General features: G+C 40.3%; 1 protein-coding gene across 1 annotated transcript in view; it reads left to right on the top strand.

The window, feature by feature from the left end:
- Window positions 1-162: 162 nt before the first annotated feature.
- Window positions 163-16,814, top strand: part of PLXNB2 (plexin B2) — a 256,257-nt gene continuing 239,605 nt past the window's right edge. Inside the window, exon 1 of the mRNA XM_085309906.1 lies at window positions 163-446. The gene's annotated coding sequence lies outside the window, so the exon portion shown is untranslated. The remainder of the gene's footprint in view (window positions 447-16,814) is intronic.

Here is a 16,814-nt window from a genome sequence, read left to right as displayed (position 1 = left end):
CCCGCTGCCGCCGCTCTCGGGAGTTTCTGCCGGCGGCTGGCGAGCCCCGCTCCGCGGCTCGCCCGGTCCCGGCAGGCTGCCGGCTCCGCGCTCGGCCGCGCACCGCCGGCTCCGCGGAGTCGGGCTTCCCTGCAAACGCCTTTGGCCTCTCTTTAAACTTTCTTTCCAAGCTGCTAATTAGCTGTACTGTAGTTTGCTCGTGTTTGGCGCAGGCGAATGGCACTGCGAGCCTGGAGCACTCGTGACTCACAGCGTAGTTATTCGGGAGCTGCGAAACACCTCTGCCCTGCTCTGCCTCCGTGGGCTGTACCTGTGACTTCGGGACTTTATCTCCTCTGAGGTTGCGTCAGTCTCTCTGACACCCTTAAGCAGAAAGGAGCGGAGGGAATGGTCTGAGTCCTTGCCGAGCTAATCAGACACTTGGCTGAACATACAAAAAACGAACTGTAAGTTAATTGCGCCTCTGCAATCTCGTGATCGGTAGCACTGCCTCTGTGGTCTGTGCGTTACAGTGCTACAGCCCCGTCCCGACTGCCGGGCTCCAGCCAGAGAATGAAAACTTGCTTGTGAAGGAACTTAATGCTTTTGTAACTAATATTGTTACCTTGAATGTGAGGATTGTTTAACTTACTGAACACCAGAGGGAACTCTGAATAGGTAATTCATTCGAGAGCGATATGTGCTTATTTTATTATTTATGTCCTCAATACAATGGAATCTGAAAGGAAGCTATGGTTAGTAAGTAATAGATTGCTAGCATAAAACTAGAATTGGCTTGAGCTTTCTTTACGCTTTCTTTAAGGGTATCAGACTCAAAGCTGGACTGAAAATTTTTTCTTTCCCTTTCAAAGTGTGAAATACGTTGGTGGCCCTGCAGGAGCAGGGCTGGGTACAAATCAGCTGGGTGACCCATTGGCTGTGAACGAGGGAGTGTGAGCGCATGTGTGCGTTGAGCCACCCTTAACGCTCTGCTTGCCTCCTGGTTTATGAGACAGGATTTTGTTCGCTTGGTACAGGGCTCCTGGCTGGAGTGGGAAAGCCAGAGCAGAGCATGCTTCCAGCCAAAACAAAAGGGAGGAAGTCTGTTTCTGAGCCTCTTGTGGCTTCTCCTCGCTCCTTTTAAATATTTGTGGTTCTGAAGCCCTGGTGGGAACCTAATATGATTGAATGTGAACTGGAAAATCATCTCCACTAGAAACGTTATTCAAACCAATGCAGAAAGTAAGCGATGGCAGTTTTGGAGAAAAAGACTTTGAATGGAGAGTTCTGGTAATAAAAGCTGTGCAGCGGTTCTTTTATAATGGTCTGATATGACTGGAAGAAGTTGATATCAGCCCACCAAAAGGTGATACTGTGATAATATAAACCTCAAAACACTCTCTTGAAGCTTTGGGTGCCTTTGATAATCTTTTTTTTTTTTTTTTGACAAACAGACCTCTTTGGTACTCAAGGATTGCGGACAACATGGGAAGGATAGTATAATAAATATACTTGTGACTGAGTTAYGTTTCAGTAGCTGAATCATCCAGCTGTTCATCCTATCCCTTTGCCAGAGGTTATTTTGCCATTCAACYGTGTTTGCTATTGGAGTTTGAATCCACTTTTCAGCTGTCAGAATTTACAGCCTGGCATATGATTGTAAACTGTATTTTATGGCTGTTCATATTAGCACCTAATGTAAAGTCCAGTAACATGAACATGCTGTTTGCCCTGCTCTTCTGGCAGACAGACAAGGCAAACAGCTGTGGTCAGCTAAATCCAGCTGCAGTCGTGAATCGAAGCCCTCAAGCACCTATCTTTTCCGAAATGGTGTTTTCCTAATGGGTGTTAGTGGTGACTGCCACGAATGAAATGAACTGCCTCCATATTGATGGGTATGGATAGTGGGGAGGCAGATCTGCACAAGAGGAGGGTGTATAACATTCTTGCTGGCTTCATCAGAGCAACCAGTTTTCCGTGTTTGAGAGGAACGTAGCAGGCAGTTCACCTGAGCAGTCCTCCTTCCCCCCTACCCACCCTTAGAGCTTTCTGGGAGTTTGCAGGTGAACAATGTTCTTTCTTTTAGCCAAGCCTTGCTTTGTACATCTAACTTAAAAACTTACTATATAAAATATCCTTGCTGTTCTGCCTGAATCTTCTTACAGATATCTTTGGAAGTGAGATAAAGGCTTTAAATAGCTCTGCAAAATTTGGGAGTTGTTTGCTTTGCGTATATAAGCGTCCTAAAAACAAATCTACATTTTGAAAGGAGAGTTGTTCATGAACACCTGTTAACAACAACAGAAGACTCCAGCGACTCATTGCTAACTTGTTTAGATTTTGACTTGGTTTTGAAAAGATGATTCATACAGGTTTAYTTTTTTAATGAAGATGTAATCCTAATCATTTATATTTTTGTAACATCTATAGTTTCGAGCTTTTTCATGCACTTCTAAGGTATTTATCATATGAAGCAGTGAATGAAGGTATTTGTTACATTAGTGCCATGTTCTGAATATTGAATTGCAATTGTAAAATTAGGGTAACAAGCTTAAATTAGGGCTTGCAACTTTAAAATCTTGCCAGCAAACAGATAATGACAATATTAACAGTTAGTAAAGTAATTGCTACAATTATTTTACTGTCATTTTGTTCTCACTTTCCTCTAGTCAGACTGTTCTGTAGACAAAGAATATTCTCCAAAATAGCTTGCCATTGTCACTTACGTAGTTCCTCATCAGATYCGATGTGTTGATGATCCAATGTGTATTTGATTAAGCATACTTGATTTAGGCAAACAAAACTRTAGTTCTTCTTTAAGTAAAGTTAGCACCTGCATAACTGTTAATGGGATAAGAGTCCAAATAATTAAAATGGAATTGAGTAAGCAACCCAAACATGGTGTTCCTCCTACTTTTTTACTTTTATCTTTCTGTTATGCTGAATAGTAGATAGTTTTTTTGTTTGTTTTGGCTTTGTTTTTTTTTTACAGATTTCCTCATGCATTGCAGGGAGCTGTAAAGCTCAGCTTATACTGAGGGGGCAGAGTAGTCTTATGTTTAAATGATTTCCACTAAAATTACAACAAAATAATTTTCTGGTTTTTTTAATTAGAATTAGTAGAGTGTTACTTAAGACAACTCTTAAATATGAGGCCAGCTTGGAGCTGACATTGGTCTGTTAGTCCTTGTTAAAATAAATAAAGGAGCATAACCTAACTGAGTAAGTAATTTAGGAGGATGTCTGTTTAAAAAATATAGTATCTGGATAGTGAGTGTTTTACTCCTACTCCTTGCTTGGACAACGTGGAAATAATGAGTTGAAGAATAGMCATTTTTTCTACCTGGTAGTGGCTCAGTGTTACAAAAAGCTTTGTGACCATCAAGAAGATAGCTCAGAGCTGACTGTAAGCAGAGGCCATGGAGTCCTTGCCCCTGGAGGCTGTCAAAAAAACTCACAGTAGATGCAGTTTGGAGAGGGCAGGTGCTTGCCTAGCCATGGAGCAGCAGGGCAGACTAGAGAGCTGTTTGAGGATCCCTATAGGGTGGCTTCTTCAGGCAGATGGTAGTTGGCTTGTCCTCTAATACTGACTGTTTCTCAGTTTCTGTCCCTGTTAGTTCTTGGATAAGTTTTGGACTTCTTCAAGTTTCTTTCTACTTTTTCTGAAGAAGAGGTGGTTGGAGGTGGACTTGCTTGCTGAAGTGATGTCCAAAAGTACCTGTGCTAAATGAATGTTGATGATTTAAAAAAAACGGAGCCAACTTGATAGCCAGCTCTTGCCCAGTTACTCAGATTCTCGCTGCTGTAGTTAGCAGCAGAATTTGTCCCCAGGATRTGTCAGCAGAGTCACAGTCTCAGGTCACGTGTCTGTGAAGTGGTTGAGTCCCACCACTTCTATTTGCAATTTAGCACTGGMTTACAGGAACCAAACCCTTTCTGGGTTCTGACCTCTGGAGATCATCTGGTCCATCCCCCCTGCTCAAGCAGGGTCACCTAGAGCATTTTAGACAGGATTGYGTCCAGGCGGGCCTTGAAGATCTCCAGAGAAGGAGACTCCACAACCTCTCTGGGCAACCTGTGCCGGTGCTTTGTCACTCTCACGGTGAAGAAATTCCTCCTCATATTCAGGTGGAACTTCCTGTGGTTCAGTTTGTTCCCGTTGCCTCTTGTCCCGTCGCATGGGACAACTGAAAAGTTTGTCCCCATCCTCTTGACCTCCTCCCTTCAGGTACTTATACACATTGATGAGATCCCCCCTCAGTCTTCTCTTCCCCAGGCTGAAGAGGCCCAGCTCTCACAGCCGTTCCTCGTAGGGCAGGTGCTTCAGCCCTCTGATCATCTTTGTAGCCCTACGCTGGACTCTTTTCAGTAGCTCCAGGTCTGTTTTATACTGGTGAGCCCAGAAATGGACAAGAGAGACATGGAGCCGCTGGAGAGAGTAGCTCCACATCTTTCACCTTAGAATTCTTATTTATTTATGTGATTTAAGAGATGTATTGCTGTTTTTGATAGATGTATGTAATACCTGTATGTAAAGAAAACATTCCTTATTGCATCTTTATTTAGAGTTTATAAAGGAATAGTTCTTTAGCCAGCATTATTATGGGGAAATAGCAATTATTTAAATGTATTTAGCTACAGGAAGAAAGTAAAGGGCAGAAAACATAAAACACATTGATTTGGTAAAATGGTACAACAAAATCRCAAGGTGAAGTCTCCTATCAAGAAYGAGAAAGGCAATTTAATAAACTTTTCCTTGGATATGGCTGTAAAGATAGGTGTCTTTGGCCTAAGCGTATATRGCAAATACAAATAGTTATTCTTTCCTGATTAAGCATGGCACTTGAAATCGTTGATRGTAATAGCCTACTGTTTCCTTCARCTTGTAGTGAGTCCTTTTCTTTAACAGATCTGGTTATGTTCATTGCAACTGAAAGTYCAACCAATGCAGCTTGTTTCTTAAATACATCTGAAGACTGTTAATTTGTGTGTTAGTATGTTGCCACAATGTGTATTAAGCTTGTCTGTTATGTTCATTCRGTYAGTATAAAGCAAGTGAATGGAAACTTAATGTTGGACCTCTTGAATTTTAAGGCAATAAAATACTTTCTCAGTCTTGTAGTAGTAAGTATTAAAAAAAAGTTTAATATGCTCTTTTGATTCACATCAGCAGCAGCTGAACTTTTTTCCCCTCATGAATTAGCTAACAGCCCATGTAAACTCTAATTGTAATCATAATGCATATACATCACTCTTCAGGGTATAAATTACAAAGCTAGAAAAGCAACTGAAAAAKATGACTCTTAGGATATTTATTTTTCCTCCCATAGATGCTAAATGAAGACYTAGTTCTTATCTGAAAGGTTTTTCACTCAGGCAGAAAGTGTCTTTGTGATTACTTTGAATAAGTTATTTAAGAGCCTGTAAGTACAGCCACGAAGCTGACTTTGTGACTGAGGAATACTCATTTTCCATCCACTCCAGGTGTTGCCWTCTTCTGCCCACTTGAACTGTTGAGATGAGAAACCAAAAGACTTCACTTTTATTGGCCACCTCCAGCACTAAGTGGTGGGATGAGATAATTTATTAGTACTTTGGATAAAACTCGAGAGATGCCTTTTATGTGTAGTAACAGATGGTCTCTTCATTTGACATTTAACTATAGGAAGATCTACAAGCATTTCACAGTCCATTGTGCATTTGATCCAGTGTTCAATAAYATAACTGAAAATGCAGAGTAATACTGTTCCTTCTTTTTTTCCTTCTTCTCTTCCCCCCCCTTCTTCCCAGAGATTGTCATCCAGCACKTAGGGTCAAAGGAGCCATCAAGTCCCACAGTTGTTTGACCATCTCACCCAGCTATTGCACAGTGAGCTCCCTGGGTTAAAACATACCTCATCCTGAAGACACTGAGGAAAAAGAGAATCTATTGCTTTAAGAAGTTTTTTCCTATTTATTCCTCTTCAGATTTGTTTCTTCCAAGGACCTTCTATACCTTTGACTTGCATCTGTTGATCCTTGATCCCTGTTATGTTTTCTTGTGGCTATATTAAATAGTTCTTTTCTTTATTTCTTTTTKTTATTAGCTAGTATTTTTCCCTTCAGGATGATCAGGTGTTCAAGAAAGCTGTCAGTAGTCTGTGTGGCTTATCAGAAAGACTGAATGTTTAAATCTGATTATACATTAAGCTTTTCTTTTCTTTTTTTCCCCCTCACCCCAACTTCTAGATGCTGGTTGTTTTTTCTCTCTCTCTTTTTTTTTTTCTTTATGACTCTGCTCCGCAGGTTCTCTAATTTTCAATGACTAGATGCAGTAATCCAGTATCACTCATTGCTGTTATRTGTCCTACCCTGTCTTCAGTCAGTATTTTCATTCACTCTTGTATCTATGCATTTTTGAACCTCATTAGCCCTTTTAAAAACAGCAGAAGCTCTCAATGTGATGCCTAGTTGTGTCTGTAATGACCTCCACGTTATTTTTGGCTTACTTGCTTCTTCAGGTTACAGTTCTCTGATTTGCAAACCTTACCTTCATTCCTTGTTACTGGATACATATATCTGCATTCAAATATCTTAAGACTGTTTTGGCTGGAAAACACCCAGCTTGACAAGCAACCGAGATAACAATAGCAAGAAAATCACACAGAGTTACTTAGCATGCTACTAAATCATATAACCCACTAATTTTATCATCAAGGATATATTCTTTTCCAGGTAGCTAATGAAAATGTTAAATAATATTGAAATATAATTCCAACCACTGTGAACTGCAGTAGGAACATTGCCGTTCCATGGTAGTATTATTCAGTAATATCGACTTTCTTGAGAGCTTTCAGTTAACTAATTTTTCATCTATTTAACATATCTTTTTGATACTCTATAGTGCTAGTTCTTAAAATCAGGCTGATTTGATATCTGTCAGCTGTTAAGACACTCCTCTCCTTTGTCTTCATTTGCTGAATTCAGTGTGGAATCAATGGATTTTGCCTTCTTTACTCTTGCTTCTTGCATTTATACAGATGAAAATGAGGAATTTTCTATGATCTCTTGGGATGCCAACTCCAAAATGATTCTTTGCTTAGGATACCCAGAAACCCACTGAGCAAACTATTTCTCTTTGGTTGTGTATTTTGCCTAGTTTCATATCTCATGTCGTATCTGAAGCATCTTTTTTGCTTCTCTCCCAGCAGGAACAAGTACRTGTCAAAAGGTACTTCCTCCTAGAAGCTATTTGCACAGAAGCCTGAGCCCCCYGAACTGCCTTGTGCAGTTCAGACGGGCTAAGAGATCGCTCGTACTCAGGTYTTACCTCCCTTTGTGCATTGCCAAAAGAGATGGCCTTGTGGGGTTTATGTGCTTTGGGCTTACTTTGAAGTATTGGGCAATAATTTGGTATGAAAATGTATTTATTTCATAATTTTCCTGATTTAATAGTGACTTTAACGCATATTTTTATACATCCTGGACCCATGGTATAAAGTGATATTAAGCAACTTATGAGTGTGAATCATCTCCAAGGTAACTTGGTTATCAAAACGGAGTATCTCAGTTGCTCAGAGTAATACTTCTCTAATTGCAGTTTTGCAATCTGTGTTGCTTATACCACTGCTATTCAAATTATCGTGTACAGGTGTACTTGGTAAGGACTTTCCAATTTACTTCTCCCAGTTGTGGCAATTAGTTATTATCTTTTCATTTTGATCCTGAGGCCTGTAAATAAATAAGTACATTTTAGAAATGTAAACAACCTCCCTGAAACTAAACTCATCATGGTATTTTCTCCTCCTGATAATTTAARGAGGCAGCCTGTGCTTTTTGTTGTCAATGGTGTGATTAATCTGCTTGAATTGTGCTTGARTGAGAACTCTGACGTTAGAAAGGGTTTCAGCAACCTTGGAAGACGGGAGCTTTGGAATGAGGCAGCACTGACGGCTGGTGGCGAGGTCCCAGTTCGTGATTAAGTTTGCTAGGAAAGRAGAGAGTGGTAAATTCTTGGCTGGGAATGGCTATGTTCTTTTTCTCCCTCRCACAGATTTTTCTGATTTGCTCATACCTTTCATGTACAGTAAATCACCAAGGTCAGGATGTTTACTGTTATGTGTCTCTCTAAAACTGAGCTACTCCTGCACTGTGCTAATAGTTCAGAAGTATCTGTCTGGTAGAACAGGCTTATCTGCTAGAATACAGCAAGAACGCAGGGTTGCCTTATGTGTAGGTTTGGTGCCTAGAATGCCATGTATGTGATCCAGTGTATGCATTGAGGTCCTACAGGCTTTTTGTCTGGTGACTCCATACAGTCTGGTTTTGTTTCTGCCTTTAGCAAGTGATTTCATTTTTCTGAGTTTTCTTTCTTCCTTTTTTTTTTTTTTTTTTTCCCTGCATTGCTGCTTTGGGGGGAATCTTGAGGACTCTATAGATGAAAAGTACAATTTAATAGTATTTTTGTGCTATATTAAGTAGAGCAAGTGGGTGCTGCAGCCTTCCTTCACCAGCTGTCCCTCATCCTCACCCCTGARCTCCCCTATGCAAAAGGGAGCCTTCATGCCCAGATTTCCTGGCTTGAGTAAAGCCTTCTACAAAGCACTCTCACATCAGGCTTTCTGTACCAACAAGGTACCTTGGCTCAGCAGAAAGCATTCGTCTTCCAAGTGGGTTAGGAGCACACATCAAGCGTCGTTCGCTGATACGAAGTCCTTGGTGTCAACTGTTCCTTAAGTAGTTCCTACCCTTGCTGACCTACAGCTGCCGGTCGCTGTCTCCTTGCTTGTGCTTATGTGACTGTTTTGTAGAGCTATGCTGTGGTCTGGACAGGAGAACTTGACCTRGCATTACACTGGATTATATGTGCTTGCTATAGGGCTTTGAAAAGATTTTTTTTTTGAAAGTTTGATTACATCTCTGATCTGTTTCACAACACAGCCCCACAAACACCTGTGCTTCTGCACTGCAGGAGTGAGAAACTGCAAGGAGGAATAGAGGAGTCAAGACCTACTCAAGCTACTACTGTCACAAATTCTGCGTATTATCAAGCAGTGGCTGCATCTATAGCTCTCCTTCCTTCCCGCCTGTGCCCTTCTGGGTGGCCCTATTAGTGAGGCAACAGGAGGGTTTGGCAAACAAAGTTAGGGAGCTGTGGCTAGCGCTTTCAATAGCGGGGATGGCCTTGTGTGGTTTACTCCTGGTGGGAATAATATGAGATGGCTTTAAATTGAATACAGCCCTTTTGCAAAGTACTYGCTAGCACCTTTATTCTCTGTGTGTGCTCTAAGTATGGGGTGCATGCAGACATCGTGGTGGGGAGGAGGAACAGGCCAGCTTTCTCAGRCCTCATTGGTTTGGTTTCTTAGCTAATGACCTCCTGTACTCATGGTATAGTTTTAACCATCCGTATAGTCATTTCCTTTTTCCCTCTTACCTCATTTTATAAGACTTTGCACTTGACTCTTGTAAATGGGGTGATAATTTCAAAGCAAACAGTTTCCAGTTCGTTCTTGCCAACTTTTGCCCACAAGGTATGCAAAGTAAACAGAGCAGTTAGGAAATTAGTTTTATACCTTCCCAAGGATGGCAATGCATCTCAGGGTGTCTCTTAGCTCTTTAAGTAATGAATAAAGTGTGAGAATGTGATTGTTATACCAAGGCTGCATTTTAATGTATGGAGCCATTGCACAGATCATTAATATTCTTAGGAAGCTTTGGGAAAATCTTGTAAAATRTGAGGCTTTTAAAAATCTTAACTATTCATATTTTTAACACAAAATTGTTTTACTACTTGCAGCAGAGGAAGTAARTTGAAATATGTAGAACGGAGGAAGAGAAGTATAGGTAATTTTTCCTCCCATTTAGAAGAAAACTTTTGTAATGAAGCAGATTATATCTAARTATGAGCATTTTTAACTACGTTATGTTCCTAAAAGAAACTCAGAAGGACTTCCAGGTGCTACCATCCAATTCATAAGTTCAATCATAAAATGATAGGTTCAGGATTTTAGTGTGGCAGGTATACGACTGTCACATTGTACAATACTTGTAATAAAATGTGCCCATGTAGAGTTAGGCTGTGCTATCATGTGCCATGATGGTATTTTTACACAAGGAGAAAGTGTAGGCAACTATTAGAAAATCAGACCTGAAAAATTGAACTATGGAAAGAAATAATTAGTGCTTAAGGTTGTGTTTTAGCTCAAGCCTCGATAGTGAAGAGCCTTTGCTAACTGAGCAATAGCAGAACCTGTTAAATGTGAAAGTGAGACCTAAGGTTAGCAACCCTGAAGATCAGCTGCAAGGGGATGGCGTAACCATAAGGATGTATAACCATTGTATGATAGCCTCCAAATTAGAGAAGACAAATCCTGAGTGTACAAGGCTAACATGAATTCAAATGAGCAGTTGAGTTATAATCTAATGAGGCTGTGAACATAGCAAACATAACTTCAATTTAAACCTTACTGTTGGGGCATCATGCATAGAAAGCTGGAGCCTTCCAACCCGAAGAAGAATCTTCATTAATGATTTTACTCAGGAAAGAGTGCTCTGTTATGTGAAAGCTCTCCTGTTGTCTCTCCAGAGTGAAAGTTTTGAAACTTAATGAAGGCAGCTTTTTTAATAGTTTCCTTGAGTACCATAAATATTTAACTCAAAACGTGAAAAAAAAAAAACTTTTCTGTCTCCTGAAATATTTCTGCTGTACTTGTGCCAAATGCAGAGGCGTGAGCTYAGGTGTAAAGGTCTAGTTTGACTGCCCCTAGAATGCATGAGTTTTGGGGTTTTTTTAACCAGATTCTTTAAACAGATTTTGTGCTGAGCTCTTACAATTTACTGAAAGGAGAGGAAATACTACTAAGTAACAATTTTTTGATCATTTCCATGTGTGTGTGCATGTGCAGGTGCATGTGTATGTATTTATATGTTTGTGTGGGTATGCGTGTGTGTGTTTGTGTGTGTATGTATATATATAAATATATATACACACAAATGTAATATATCTGATATGTATATATGTATGTATATGCAATGTGCTTTCATGACGCATGAGATCAAATAGTTCAAACTTCTCAATAACTTTTTTTGCTCTTCAGTTTAACTAACTTGCCTTAACTGGTGTATGTTTCTGCCAAGTGAAATTATAATTACCCTCTTTACAAACATAAGAGAGGCTGTATAGGCTTCTGCTTACAATCTAAGCTTCATGAAGCAGACAGCTGCTTTACGGAATTTGATTATGCATCTATTTTACCTTTGAATCCTTAAGAAGGTTAAAGCTGTCCCGTGAAATACCATACAGATATGCAGATTGTACTAAAACCATGATATAAGCATAGTGGAAGTTTTGTGGTTTACTTACAAACTATCAAAGTAACATTCTTCACAGTATTTACCAGTTCTTATTATGTGCCTATCTTTTGAGGAAGAAAAGGCTTTGGTAGTCAGTGGAGCAGACAGTACTTTTCTGGCTTTCCTTGTACAAAGATCAGCAAAACAGGTAGGAATGCAGAATTCTTTTTTTTTTCCTTTAACCCCCACCCCCACCCCCCACCAAGAACCTCTTTGAATGACTTTGCTCTTGCTCGGGGATCAGACGGGAAGATAACATCTTATCTGCTTTGTCATAGTTACAATAGCTCTTTTTTGCATAGGATAAAGGTGATTTTTGTTTTTCAAGTTGTATATGTTAGGTGTTGTGAAGAAAGTACATTTCTTCATGTTTACTTTGGGAGAAATTTGGTAACAAGTTGCTAGGTGCTGAAAAGGTTGTTTAGTAGGAGCARTTCTTAAAACCATTCATATTATTTGGCTATTTGAAAAGGGAAATGATCAAACTAGAAGATATCTAGGTTGGATATTATTTTTCTAGTGTCAAGAAGCTGCACATGTGAAAGTTTTGAGTGCTGGAGTTTTTCTTCTGGTTCTAGTTTTATTTTTAAATATCTGTGGCCTACTTAAATAGATGGATGGAAGTTCCTCAAACTGAATAACAGGTTACAGGAAAATCAGATGCTTGCTTTACTCAGGTGAGCTGTTGTGCAGACTCAAAACATTTAGAAAAAAATGAATTAACTGAAGATATGAAAATAAAATACACTGAACCTTTTGTGGATGTATGAGTATGTGATACTCTTGACAGAAAAAAATAACTTTCTCCTTTGGATCAGCAAGGGGTTTTTAATCTCCTCTAAAGCTGGAAGAAGTGTGATACTACTCCATTCTTCCACTAGGGAGCTGGTCCTCAGTAGGGCTACCTACAGTTAGGTGTTCATCAATGAGAGAAGTCACCATCATTTTACAAGAGAGCAAACTGAAAGACAATACTTATTTGCCTAGGATCAGACCTATAGATTTATTCTGTAATCCTGCAGATCCAGGGGTAGAAGTAAAGTGCCCTAAGGCCTTAGGACTCAGAGACCCTCAAGGGTCTTTCCTGCCCTCAGGCTGTGTGGTTTGGACCTATATTGTGTTTGTTTTGCCCAACTTGAACAAATGGGAATGCTCCAAGATTACAGCTGAGTGCATATCCACCCAATAAAATTAAATTGTGAATTTGTACAGGCAGGTCAGATTAAAATAAAGTGCCACCACATCAATCACAAGCAGAGACATGTGAAGTAAATGCTCACTAGGAATGCCAGGGAGCTACTGCGAATGTCTCACCATTCCTAGAGTGCAAGATGATTCCTTCCTYCTAAAGAACATCCAAATGCTTTTAATATTGACTGGGATATTAAAAATAACAACTAAGTGTATAGTTTGGATACTATTACCGTATTGAATAGCTGTTAATATTGCTGCTGTGGGAAATGCGGTAGGGAAGGAAACATTGCTTCCTATAACTGCAGACTTAAGGCATCTTAAGTTTTAAAAGGCTCCTGCTGCTTCTTCCCATGTCAATACTGACTGCCATCCACTATTTGTGTTTTGAATGTGACTTGGGAAAAGATTTGATTTGACACTATGGCACAGCTTGAGGAACCTGCTGTACAGAATATTAATATCTGATCTTGTTCCATTAATATCAGTTTCAGGGATGCATTCCAAGGAGGGCTAATATTAAGCTGTTTTTAATCACAGCCATATTCTRCAGATTTCTAGACAGAACAAACCAGCTGGTTTGCACTAAATTTCATGGTGGAGGAGACAAGAAACAGGCTTCCTCACAAGAAGGGAATGTGGCACTAGAAGTCCTTAATGCACTGAGAAATTTTATTCATGACRGATGATGTCTTGCTCTCAGAGAGAGGCCTGGTAAAAGGTAGGCAAGAGAGTAGAGAGAAGGCTCATCTTGATTGTGTTCTCTCCTCGATTTTAGATATACTTTTTTGTCCTTTGAGTCCTACCTCAACATTTTATTTTTGTTTTTCTKTCTCTCCTTTCTTTCTGTAAAGTAATTTCCAACAGAGCCCGTCTGCAAGCTGGTGGGAAGTCTGGAGGCATTTCCCTCCCACACACACTCACCTAAAAGAGAAATGTGTATGAAGTGATTTCCTGAAAGTTGGAATAGACATTACAATGACCCAATGCCATTTTAGATATTTCCAGCTGAAACCCAACACCAAATGAGGCGATTAGAAATTAGTCTTTTTAGCTATTCAGTATGCAACCTTTGGAGAAGTGAATGAACCATACCTTCTCTCTTTTTCCACTCTTTTCACCACATAAAGTGGCATAATTACATAGGAGCTATATTGTTTTACAAATGCCTCTATGCGCTCTATGCATGAAATTAGTATGCTTCCAAAAAAAAAAACGCCTAAAACCAAAGGACGCTTCAGTGTTTGTTACAGTAAGTTAGGCCTTTGACATTTTATCCTCTGAGTGATATTCTTGCATGGGATCTAGTTATCCAGTTCATCAACATGCATAATTTCTTCCACTACTCCTAGTTTTGAATGGAGATGGGATTTTGTAAAGATGTCTGCACAGGAGTTTCACGTATTAAGCAGTATGAACAGAAAAGGTTAAAAAATGTTGTTACAGCAGTAGTGGGAAGCTACAGCATAAATACTCACTACTTTAAAATATGAAAAATGGTGCCTTTTAAATATCAAAGGGATTAGTATTAATCTAACACTTGTGATTTTCTTAAATCATGTTATTTGCATAATAATAGTCACCACCTGCTATATCTTCAAAGCGCTTTTCAGACATTAACTAATTGATCTTTGTAATACCCCTGTGATGTAAAGACCTGTTATTATCCCCACTCTGCAGATGTGGAAACCAAGACTCAGAATAGTTTGAGTAACTTGTTCAAAACAGCGTGGAGACAGTGTCATCGCCGGCATTGGTTTCTGTTGTCCTATCCGATGGGAGTTCCCGCTCGCAGCACTTCCAGGGGGATCTGATCTTTCTTTTTGTCTGCTTTTATTTAAAAGTATGAAAACAAACCAAGATATTTCTTTGTGTCTTTGGGATAGGATTGCAGGGCGTGCTTTTGTTTTGATTTGGAATTTTTCTGTTGAATGATTTTGCTCTGGTTTTTAGTCATCGTATAGTAGAAGAAACTTAAATATTAAACAGCTTCTTACAGCTCTTTATGATATGTGTGCACTATAGTGATGCTAGTAGAAAGCTTTTAAGCACCTTTTTCTTTGTTCAGAATTTGACATGGTCTTGCTGTCAGGAGCCTATTGGGTCATATCTGCCCCAGGTCATCAGTGTGAAGAATTACCRAAGTCAGAAGTAAGCGTGAATTGCATGTCACTTTTAAATTTATATTCCCGCTCTATGCTTCAAACTAATCTACAGCAGTACCAAGGCAGTTATCGAGAGAGCAGATGGTCCCTGCAGTATGAAGCATCCTGGTCCTGCGCAAGAGGGGCCTGTGCCCTCACCAAGGTTGAGGAGCAGCAGGTGCATCATCCCAGCCAGTGGCATGCAGGGCTGCCAGTGCCCGCTGCTGGGCTGCCTTTGGAGCAGAGCTCAGTGAAATGCCAGGTGAGCCCTTGTGCACAAGTGCACCTGGGGCAAAAAGTGAAGGATGGGCAGTGAGCACATCCGTAAGTCACAGAATAGGTATGAAAAGCTCCTTCCTTTGCAATAACCTGAGAGGGCATTTGAAATGGAATATTTTAAAATATATTACAGTCTCTTTGATCTGGCAGTGTCACTCTAATACTTAGTGCAGGGGCTTAATATTAGAGTGCATGGATTTGTTTTTACAGATATTTCAGTAGTGTTATCTTCAAGCAGGAAAATAAATCTTGGTGAGTGGAGTACTAAAAGCCTGTCAGTGCAGGTTCAAACTAAAACTTAGGAAAAGTCTGTGTCATGCCATATTTTAGGAAGTGATTTCAGATAATGTATTGTTTTACAAACATGATGCCTGTGTTCCATCATGAAGAACTGCAGCGATAGCAAGTAGTAGAATTATGTAAACAGGTTACATATGCAATTATATATTGGCTTCCTGCTTGCCTAAGCAGGGAGTTGGGGGAGGAAGGGAAGGGGAGCACGAGTATTACTCCGGATTCCTTTGTGGGAATGGAATGGACAGATGAGCCGTAATCTCTCTCCATGTCACAAACTGTAGGGCTTGCAGACCCTCACGTAGTTGTGGGGGTTGAGGGTTTTTTCGGTTGGTTGGGATTGATTTTTCCTCTCTTCACTCCTTTGAATACACTTCCATGTAGCATGTATTTGATAAGTTTGAAACAGGTGTGGCTTTAGGTGAGAGTGTCATTTGTCCCTTTAGATTCTCTCCATCCATTTCAGTTATCTTCAGGTGGTCTGGTTAAAGGGATGGAGCRAAAGAGTCCCTCTATCAAACGCTGCTCAGAGAGGGTGGAAAAACAACAGTGAGAACATGCAAAGAACAGCTCAGGAGGGAAAAGATGGCAAAGCCTTATGCATGCTCCAAGTGCCGTTTGACGGCAYGGAAGGATTCCAGTTCTGATTAATGTGCTGATGATTTGTTTAAAGATAGAGAAACAGGATAAAAGACAGATCATTTAGCAACAGACAAAATGATCTGACRGGAGTAGAAGCCCATGGGGTGACGTGGAAGTCGATACGATCCAGCCGTGCTGCCCATGGAGAAAACCAGTGCAATGGCGCAGACGGCGAGTTTGGCACGAGCAGCCACGCACCATCCTGTACCTTCTTGCAGCCTGACTTCGGGGTGATTCGCTGCCGAGAGCTTAACTGAAGAAATGGCCACAGTCAGCCTGCTATGTTGCTGCAGTTGGTGCTGGTGTCAAGCAGAGGATGAGTTTCACTTTGTCAGTGCTCAGCAAGTGGTTTCTCGCTTCTGAAGTGACCAGAGGATGTGGCTACTTCTAACCTGTCTGCATTTCTTGCTTGACCTGCTAAGGATAAATACACACTGGCAAATGTGTTGAAACTAGAATTTGGACAGTGATGCTCTGACTTCCAAAATGAACACAAAAGCATATCCTCTATTTCTTTTATTTATTTTCTTTCTTTTCTTCCTGAAACTCTGAGAGGATATTTTAAACTCCATTAATGTGGAATTTCTCTATACCACAGGTGGTAAATTTAGCCAAAAGAGTCTGTAGAAGACTTACTTTTATAAACTTACTGTGATCAGGGCAGGTGACTTAAACCAAAATACATTACCGTTTTTGCTCCCCTTCCCATTTTACATTAATGAAAGAATCATAGAATCATAGAATCAGTAAGGTTGGAAGGGACCTCTGGAGATCATCTAGTCCAACCTCCCTGCTCAGCAGGGTCACCTAGAGCATGTTAGACAGGGTTGCATCTAGGCGGGCCTTGAGTATCTCCAGAGAAGGACACTCCACAACCTCCATCACTCTCACAGTGAAGAAATCCCTCCCTCACGGTCAGGTGGAACTTCCTGTGCTTCAATTTTTGCCCAT

This window comes from Rhea americana, unplaced genomic scaffold (genome assembly GCF_003343005.1).
Source record: "Rhea americana isolate MKP2758 unplaced genomic scaffold, rheAme1 scaffold_306, whole genome shotgun sequence".
Lineage (NCBI taxonomy): Eukaryota > Metazoa > Chordata > Aves > Rheiformes > Rheidae > Rhea > Rhea americana.
The sequence above is the reverse complement of the archived record's forward strand: the minus strand, read 5'-3'. Positions and strand labels throughout refer to the sequence as shown.